The sequence below is a fragment of the Tupaia chinensis genome, unplaced genomic scaffold (assembly GCF_000334495.1).
Source record: "Tupaia chinensis unplaced genomic scaffold, TupChi_1.0 Scaffold000659_1, whole genome shotgun sequence".
Classification (NCBI taxonomy): Eukaryota; Metazoa; Chordata; class Mammalia; order Scandentia; family Tupaiidae; genus Tupaia; species Tupaia belangeri.
This window is the reverse complement of record NW_006160181.1, coordinates 1096991-1106704: the sequence shown is the minus strand read 5'-3', so window position 1 is coordinate 1106704 and position 9714 is coordinate 1096991.

Sequence of the window (9714 nt, the reverse complement as noted above, 5' to 3'; positions counted from 1 at the left end):
AAGTCCTTCCTTGCTAGTCCTTCCATGCCTGACTTGGGGACATGACACCTGGGGACAGCCCTTCTACCCTTGCACTCACATTCTGAAGGAATCATCATCCTTATCCCCTTTCAAATGCAGTTTGGCTCAGGGAAAAGAGAAGCAGTCTAGGAGGTGGAGGATCTTGGTCTACTACTGGCTTTGCTGGGACTAGGTACTCTGGGTAGGGTCATAGGTACTCCTGCGTCTCCCCTGCCCCACCCCACTTATCCCCATATTTTATTAATATGTTCATGACCCTGTCACCCCAACTAGACTATGAACTAAATGGGGGGCAAAGTCCATGCATCTTTCCTATTTCCTACTTTCCCCCCAATACTGCCTAGAGTAGGTTTGATACACAGCAAATTCTCAACAAATATGGACTATATAAATGTATTAAAACTTCTCTCATGCTCCACACCCTTCTCTCAGAGGAACGTATGGGGGAAAAGGAGAGGATGAGAGTGGAATTAAAACCCTCAAATTGAAGGCTTCTGGGTCATCATCATAGAAGCTCAAATTTGAAGGAGGGGGTAAGTTTTTACAGTCATACCAGTTCTGCCTTTATTTGTCATACACTGGAAGTTTCCATGTGAAGAAAGAGATCTGGCATGGGAAATTAATTAATTAATTAACTAATTAAAAATTTTAAACCTATTGATTTAATCCAACCTGCTCCACTCTTACCCTGAGTGATCATTCCAGCATTCTTGTCAAGTGGTTGAACCAATCCTGCCTGAATTCCTCCAGGAAATGGAAGCTTCCTTTTTCTGGTACTTGGAATGTCTTTCATTACACTGAGACAAAAATCTGCCTCCTCATGCCTGCCAGGCTTTAATCCTAGCTTCCTTCCCACTCATTTGGGTACACAGAATAAATCTAATTCCTATCCTTCTTTCCTTCCACCCCTGAATCCATCCATCCATCTATCTGCAAAACACTCCCTAAATTACACCCAGGGTTTCTCCAACCTCTTCACCTTTGCACCGGTAATGTTTCTTCCCATCCTGGTGTCTCCATCAAGGCGCCATCAAGTCTTGGCTAGTGTCACCACCTCCCTGAAGGCTTCTCCAAACATTCACCTGCTCAAGAATACAGGAGCGCCTATATTTGAGGTAGTGCACTTCAAATACTGAATTTGAACCCTTCATTTGCAAGTCTGAGTATGAGCCCGTGAAAGAAAGGACTATAGCTTATTTTCTCTACACCTCCAGGTCTCAGCATAGATTAAGTTCTCAGTGAATATTATAGGTGAAATAAAGGTAGGATTGTCCCAGGATGCCATAGAGATGGAGTCTAGGGTTTGATCAGGAGTGGTTCTGATCAAAGGATGCACAGACTGTCTGGTGAAGATGAGTGGGGATGATGTTAAGGAATGGGAGTGTGCCAGCTGCCTGGAGCCCAGGAGACTGGCAGAGGGTAGAGCCCCCAAGGAGTAGGAAAGCAGAAAGAACAGACCTTCTTAGACACCAAGAGTTCTTCCCTTTGCCTAGCCTCTCTGCTAATTCAGTTTGAGCATGGGAATTGTTCTATATCCCAGGGTATGGTCTGATAGCAAAGCATTTTTATAAGGTCTTGTGAAACTTTCACTTTCTTTTTCTAAGTTTATTGATGTATTTATTTCCTTCATAAGGAAGAGAGACATATGATTCTCCCTCTGCCACTCTTCAGCCAACCAAGATCACTGGGCAGCGTGTACAGGTCAACTAGAGAATCAAACTCTGATTTTCCATATGACTTCCAGCATTACAAAGCATTGTGTTATCACCAAGCCACTATGGCTGGGCCAGTGGGATTTTCTAAACTCAGTTTCCCAGAGTTAGTTGAGGTGAATTCACCCCTTCCTTTCCACTAGGTCCCTCCATTCCAGAAAGAAAGGAAGAGACAAGAAAAGAAAGAAAAAGAAGAAGAAAGAAAGAGAGAGGGAAGGAAGGAAGGAAAGAAGGAAGGAAGGAAGGAAGGAACGAACGAACGAACGAACGAGTGAAAAGAAAAAGAAAAAAGAAAGAAAGAAAAAGAAAAAAGAAAGAAAAGCAAAGCAGAAAAGAAAAAACTGTGCTGTTGAACAGAAGGGAGTGGGCTTCCTCCCTCTAGATGAAAAAGTAGGAGTGTTGATGTCAAGCTTAAGATTCCCACCCCAAGCAAGACTTGGTGTCAACCTGTGATTAATGAGTCTTTTGGGGAAACATGAACTTTGGGGATTTCCCCAGCATCTTAGTGACTAAAGAACTGGAGTGAGTTTTTCATCGGATGACATGAGAGGAGTTGTCTTCCAGTCTGGGTGTTAACAGTGGAACCTGAACTCCTGGATGCCTTTCTGGGAAGGATGAGGAAGGAGTAGTGGTGGCCTGGACTCTGCTCAGAAGTGTCATAGTGCCCTGAATGTGCTCTGGGTCCTGAGTCATGTGAGACAGCACCAGAATTGAGGGGAAAATGAATTCACTCGTCTATTTACTTTGTTTATTCATTTGCCAGCAGATATTAATTATAGATGTATAGTATGTAGAACACTGTACAAGGGGACTTCAAAAATTCAGGTATGAAGCCAGCAGGTGGTATGTTCATTAAGGTATGCTAGACTCTCACATGGTTGACCATGGTTCAAGTCCCACACCTGGCAACTTGAAAATCACACTGGGCACTTGTGCATGTGTACCCAAAATCTCAGGAGGAAAATGGAGGAGAAGGAATTACAGAATGGTCATGTCCCCTGGAGGGGGAGGTGATTTCTCACTTTCTCTCTCACTGTCTCTCTCTAGCAGGTGCACACACCCTATGGAAAAAAACTAAAAGTAAAAATTTAAGTTCATCGTAAAAATAAAATTAAAATATAAGTTTATTTTAGTGCAAAACAATTGAAATTCATGACAGGTCTTCATGACACACATTGTCGATTTTTTGAAGACCCCTTGTATAATACTGAGGGGCCGACATGATGAATAAGACTTGACATTGTTGACAGGGAGCTCCCAGGCCTACAAGGGAGACAGTATGGCTCCTCAAAAGATTCTCATATGGAAAAGGAAAGGCCAAAGAGGTGTAAAGTCAGTGGAACTTTGTAGTGGGAACAATACCTTTCAGCTGCGGATGACTCCGAGGAGGAGTAGGTATGAGAGTGGAGTTGAGACTGGTAACTATTGACATCCCAGGATATAAATGAAGATGCTTCAGAGAGTGGATACCACACGTCCAAAGGCATGGAAGAAGGCAGATGTGGGTATGAGCAGGAATCGGGAGCACTGGGGTCATAGGAGAAAGAGGTAAGAGGTACAGAGAATGGGGCAGCTACTTGGTCAAGGAGTTGACCTTTGGGACCAGCAGCTAGCATAATGGCTATGTCGCTGAACTCCCATATAGTCAAGCGTGGTTCGACTCCCAGACCCGGTGGCTTAAACTCACACCGGGCACGTGTGCGTGTACGCCCAAGATCCCGAGAGCAGAATGGAGGAGAAAGGATTGCAGCGTGGCCATCCCTCTCGGGGGTGATTTCTCACTTTCTGTCTCTCTCTCTCTGTCTTTCTGGTGAGCGCACACACCCTATAGCAAAAACCTCTCAAAGAAAGAAAAAAAAGGAGCTGACCCTTCATTCAGTGCAAAAAAAGGCAGAAACAGTGAAGGCATCAGGAAGGGGAATGACATCATCGAGTTTGTATTTTATAAAAGTCTCTATGGCTTACAGGAGGATTTGACTGGGAAGCACATAGCCAATTAGGAGGCTGCTGCAAGGACCAGGTGAAAGCTCCAGGGCGTTCACAGTGGCACTTCTCAGAAACAGTACCTTTAGTCAGGATCTCAACCCCAGGCTCCACTCAATTAGATGGGCACAACCCAAAATGCTATAAAACAAATGAGATAATTTTATGCTATTTGCCAAGACCTTGCCAGGAAGAAAGGCCTGAGCTTTCCTCATTCTAGTGAAGCAAGCTTACACAATGCTGATGCAGTCCCAGCTCTGAGGTAAGCTAGCCTCAAAGCCGTGCTTAGAACCTAGCCTCAAAGCCATGCCCCCATCAAGCAGTTGCTTAAAACCTGTGTTTTAGAAAGCTCCGTGTCATGGATTTTGACACTTTGATTACCAAAGTGGACTGAAACAACTGTTTACTCAAGTTCTATTGCCTTAAACAATTTCTCTATCCCAAGACTTTGGTCAGCTCCTTGGCCATGAGACCCCCCACCCTTCTTCCAAGATCCTTTCTCAGACACAAGCAACAGAGAAAGAGCCTCCCCCATCTCCCAGAGGAAGGCCAGTTGGCCTGTTTCTGTGAGTGCCTCCAGATTTGCCCTTGTCTCTATAAGCTCTGTTTTGTCCATGTACCCAGAATTGTCACATGTGGATCCCACAGTGAAGAAGAGAATTGTTGGCAGCCCTGAAATAAGGACAGAAGACAGTAGCATGGCAGGGTAACAGGTTCCCAGCATCTCCCTGGGGCAGCCCCAGACTCCCTTTGAGTCTGATCCTCTCCCTGCCTCTCTCTCCCCCTTTCCTTTTCAATTTTCCCTTCTCTTTCTCCTTCTACCTTTTCTACATTTTCTCTCTAAGCGTCCCTCGCTTGCTGCTGTCTACCCTCTCAGCTCTGAGGAAAGATGCAGTTTGGTGAAGCTGGGGGAGGGGGTGCCTTAAAGAAGTAACACTTGGTTATATCTAACCATGAATGACCCCCTCAAAACATGACGTTCAGCTTCAGTCTTCTCTCAATAGAGAAGAGAGGAAAATTGTTGAAGGGCTTGGGGTATTAAGTCTGGAAAAGACAAACAAGAGTCATCCTTTAAATTATTGTCACGGTCTAGGAGAAGAGCCACTCCACAACAAAGCCTCTAAAACCCTCTGTGATATGACTCATCTCCTGCCAGCCCCTCCTTGTCTCACCAGCACCACTACAAACAACTCCCTTGCCATCTATATCACCTGTCTATTCCCTGTTAGAAAATAGTAACTAAAAAATAATAATAACAATATTGGGACCAGCAGTTAGCGTAATGGCTATGTCGCCGGACTCCCACATAGTCAACCATGGTTCGAGTCCCGGACCCGGTGGCTTAAACTCATGCCGGGCGCGTGTGCCTGTGTGCCCAAGATCCCAAGAGGAGAGTGGAGGAGAAGGGATTGCGGCATGGCCATCCCCCCTGGGGGGTGATTTCTCGCTTTCTGTCTCTCTGTCTCTCTCTGCCTGTCTGGTGAGCACATGCGCCCTATAGCAAAAGCCTCTCCAAAATAAATAACAATAATAATAACTATTAATCTATCATGCATTCACTGGGCAGCAATTACATGCAGGGCACTGTAATATGTGCTACATCATTGACAAAAAATATAAAGTCTCCACTCTCTCGGCGTTTACATCTTGGGGAGAGTCAGATGATAAGCAAGCAAAGAATAGATAGCCTAGATTATTTCAGATGGTGATGAATTCCACCATAAATAAATAAAGGAGAAAAACCATAAAATAGAAACTGTTGGGTGAAATGGGTAAGCAGGTGAGTTCTCATGAAGAAGCTAGCAATGGAAACGAGACCTGAATGACAAGAAACCGTCTCTACAAAGATCTACTTCAAATGCACTGGAGAACTGTTGGAAAGGCTTAATAGGGCAGGTATCCTGATATGACTTATGTTTGGAGGAGATCCTCCTGGAGGCTGTGTGGAGGCTAGATTGGGGATACCTAGAGTCGAGTCCTGGGGAGCAGTTAAGAATTCATTTAAGCTGATCTTTGGGTCAAATACTGTGCTAGGTCCCCCACACTCAGTCAAGTGGAGTTGACGGACACTCAAATAGACATGTTGTGTTGTGGGTAAAAGAAAAGCCAAGGTGGGTGATAAACATGAGATGCCTCGGGAGCTCAGAAGAGGTGCTCTTTTCTTTTCTTTTTTTTTTTTTTTTTCTTTTTTTTTTTTTTTTTCTTTTTTTTTTTTTTTTTCTTTTTTTTTTTTTTTTTCTTTTTTTTTTTTTTTTTCTTTTTTTTTTTTTTTTTCTTTTTTTTTTTTTTTTTCTTTTTTTTTTTTTTTTTCTTTTTTTTTTTTTTTTTCTTTTTTTTTTTTTTTTTCTTTTTTTTTTTTTTTTTCTTTTTTTTTTTTTTTTTCTTTTTTTTTTTTTTTTTCTTTTTTTTTTTTTTTTTCTTTTTTTTTTTTTTTTTCTTTTTTTTTTTTTTTTTCTGTCTTCCTGATTTGGGTGGAGACCAAGATAGAGAAAAGGAGGGTGAAGGAAATCTTCCTCCATTTAATGCCCGAAATTGAGTTTTGTAAGCACAAGAGTTGCACTTCTGTGTGCAAAGAGCTGTGTTAGGCAATGAGAGAAATCAGAAAAGCACAGGAAGTCAGGGTTCTTGCCCTCCCTGGTTTTACAGCCTGTTTGCCTCTTTTATCTTCAAAATCCAAGTCAAAATGACAGGTCCTAGCTATTCTTGCACTGGGGGCTTCTAGTAGTAGCCATTCCACTGAATCCAGATCCTTCTCCTAACCTCCAAGGCTCAGGTGCACAGGTTGGCTTGGCTTGACTAATGTTGCGCTGATGATCTGCCTGAATATCCTCCCAAGGGCACTTAGGTATTGCGCACGGAACTCTTAAGTGTGTCCTGGGCATCCTTCACACAGTAATGCCTTTGTTGAGTGGCTCTGTCTGACTAATTGTCCTAACAGGAGCCTGAGAGTGGAACCGGCAGTTCATCTCCAAGTTGGAAGGAACCTAATATCTATTCTCAGTGGAGATATGAGCAAGGATATGAGCAAGGCAGCTCCCCAAAGGATGTGACAATTGAATTGAGTTTGGCATATAACCAGGAGCTCTGAAGCCAGAAAAGAACCCATATAGCCTAGAGCCTACAACAGAGTAGACATGAAAAATGTTTGTAAATGAAGGGAAGGAAGGACATCTCATTTTCCAGGGAAACTGAGGAATGTCTGGAGTGGCTGGAGAATCAAGCTTTGGGGTGGGCAGAAGTTGATGGTAAGACCTGGGTGAGGGCAGGACCAACATCTGAGCCTCAGCGTTTCTAACAGAGTTCGTGTGCATTTGCTTGTTCCTTGATATCTGCTGTGGTCATGGATTCTAGTCTCCATGCTTTCATAAAGGGACAGGAGCTACCTCGTCTGAACAGCCCATTTTGCAGGCAAACACACTGGGGCTCAGAAGAGAAGTCACTTGCCCAAACCAAAAGAACAGCCAAGCAGGGAATCTAATCAAGCTCATTTGATTCTGAATTAGGGGCTCTTTCATGACTTTAAAGTGCCTTTGACTGATTATTTTGACCAAATTTAGGGGCCCTTAAACATTTAGTTTAATGTGTGGTTCAGTTGACTCTTTTGAAACAAAAATCACAGCTGGTGAATATTTTCACAGTATGCTGGGTTTTATTCTCGTCAGTTCACTGTTGGTAAAGATTCTGATACCACTAAGGATATCAGATGTGTTCCCCCATATATACAAGTGCATTAAGTGAAAGTCTCAGAGTGCAGAATAATAGTTTGGTCTAGTATAAAGGAAAGATATTACATAATTGCCTTTGGTTACTTGGCTCATACTGGTCAACATGAACTACCCAAACCACCCCTAAAAATAACTTTAACCGGGAACCAGCAGTTAGCGCAATGGCTATGTTGCTGGACTCCCACATAGTCGACTGCGGTTCGCATCCTGGTCCCGATGGCTTAAAACTCACGCCAGGCGCGCGTGCGTGCGTATCCCGAGAATGGAGGAGAAGGGATTGTGGCGTGACCATCCCTCCTGGGAGGTGATTTCTCGCTTTCTGTCTCTATGTCTCTCTCTGTCTGTCTGGCGAGCACACGTGCCCTATAGCGAAAATCTCTCCAAATAAATAAATAAATAAATAACTTTAATCTTGCTTTGGTTTAAGTTCTGTAACTGGTTTAAACCTGTTACAGCTGTGATAGAGAGGACCAGCCACAACCATCACCTCCTGTGTAAGTTACCGTCTCTCTGTTATTGCTAATAGCTGTAAGTACTTACTCTGCATCAGATGCTGTGCCACACTCTTCATATATACCATGGGATCATCCAGTCCTCACACCAATTCCGGGAGAGAGGTACTATCTCCATTTCATTGATGGAGAAAACTGAGGTTTAAAGATTTTAAATAACTCAGGGGAGGGGGGCAGCAGGTGGGATGGTGGTTAAGATGCTGGACTCCCATGTGGCCGACCATGGTTTGAGTCCTAGAACTGGAAACTTGCTTTCTTATTCTCTCTCTCTCTCTCTCTCTCTCTCTCTCTCTCTCTTTCCTCTCTGGTCAAAATAAAGAATATCAAATAATATTTTTTAAAAAAAGATGTTAAATAACTCAGTAAGTGATAAAACTAGTATTTGAACCTTTAAATATAACCTCAGTCCTCACACTCTTGGCTGCTACCCATTAGCATCCAAAAACGTCTTATTCCTACCCTACCACTAAGTGACGTCCTCCTTCTAGACTCAAAGCAGAGTTCTCTTCCATCCCATCAAAGTATTTCAGAACATTAAAACTTAATGAAACGTAAGTGCTCACCTAGTGCTCACCTCATTTAAAACTTAAAAATTAATTTTTAAAATTCCTTTGGATTCTTCAAAAATGAGGAAAATCTAGTTCCAGAGAGGCAAAGTTATTTGCCCAAGGTTATGCAGTGAAAGAAACCTTTTCCGGAATCCTCCTTCACTGTCGTCCACATGTGGTGATGGAAGCCTTTCATGACCTCCTTCTCTGGGTTTCAAATTCCTTCCTCTTCTCCGGATCCTACTTAACCCTCAGCTTCCTGTTTCTACCCTGCCCCAGGCTTCTGCTTCCTTGACTCTTTTTGCACTTCCCTCCTGCCCTAGCTCTGCTCAACTCCAACCCACACCTCACAGAGATAGGTTTGTTTCTTCTGGTGGGAGTAGAAGGGGAGGGTCAGCAAACCTCTCCTTCCCTAGGTGTGGATAATCGGGACTTATCACTTCCTGGCTCCAGTCCTGAATCCCAGTTTCCTAAATGTCATCTCCACATGGCTCCACACTGAATAAGCCAAAAAACCAAACCTGTTCCCACCCCCAATAAAAAGCTGCCCTTCTCACTTTTCCTAATATCTGTCATACCTGAGCTCTAGTGAGTTATCTAAATTATTTTCTTATGCCAGAGGGTGCAAGGGCACACATTGTGAGAGAAAGAGACAAAACAATGGAGAGAAACCCCCAATGGGGCTTACTTACGCCACAATCCTTTTTCCTCTAGTTCCTCACCCAGTCAGGATCTTGGGCATGTATGCATTCCTGGTATGTGTGTGTGTTGTTTTTTTAAACTACCAGGGCTGGAACCCAAACCCTTGTTGGTCATGACGGATACATCTTCCTCTGCCCAGCACTCAACCACTAACGCACAGGGCTGGCCAAAATTACCTGATCTAGCTTAAGTTCTTTTCCAAATCCTACCCCTGTGACCTGTTCCTACTACTGAAAAAGCACAGGGAGCAGCCTCTAGAGGGTCTGGTAGAACCCAAGGCTATGCTTCTTCCAGAGGTATCTTGGTATTCCCACTAAACAAATACAAATCCAGGTTTACATCTGATTCCAGGCTCCCATTCCAGACTTGACTGGAAGAAAGGAGAGAGGGGTTAGAGATTCACCCCAGTGAACTCCACTAATCAGATTGAATTGCCCTTTTCTTCAGGAAATGCTGACCCTAACATGTGTCCCTTTGGGAGATTATTTCTGCCCTCTGAGGCTACACTCTT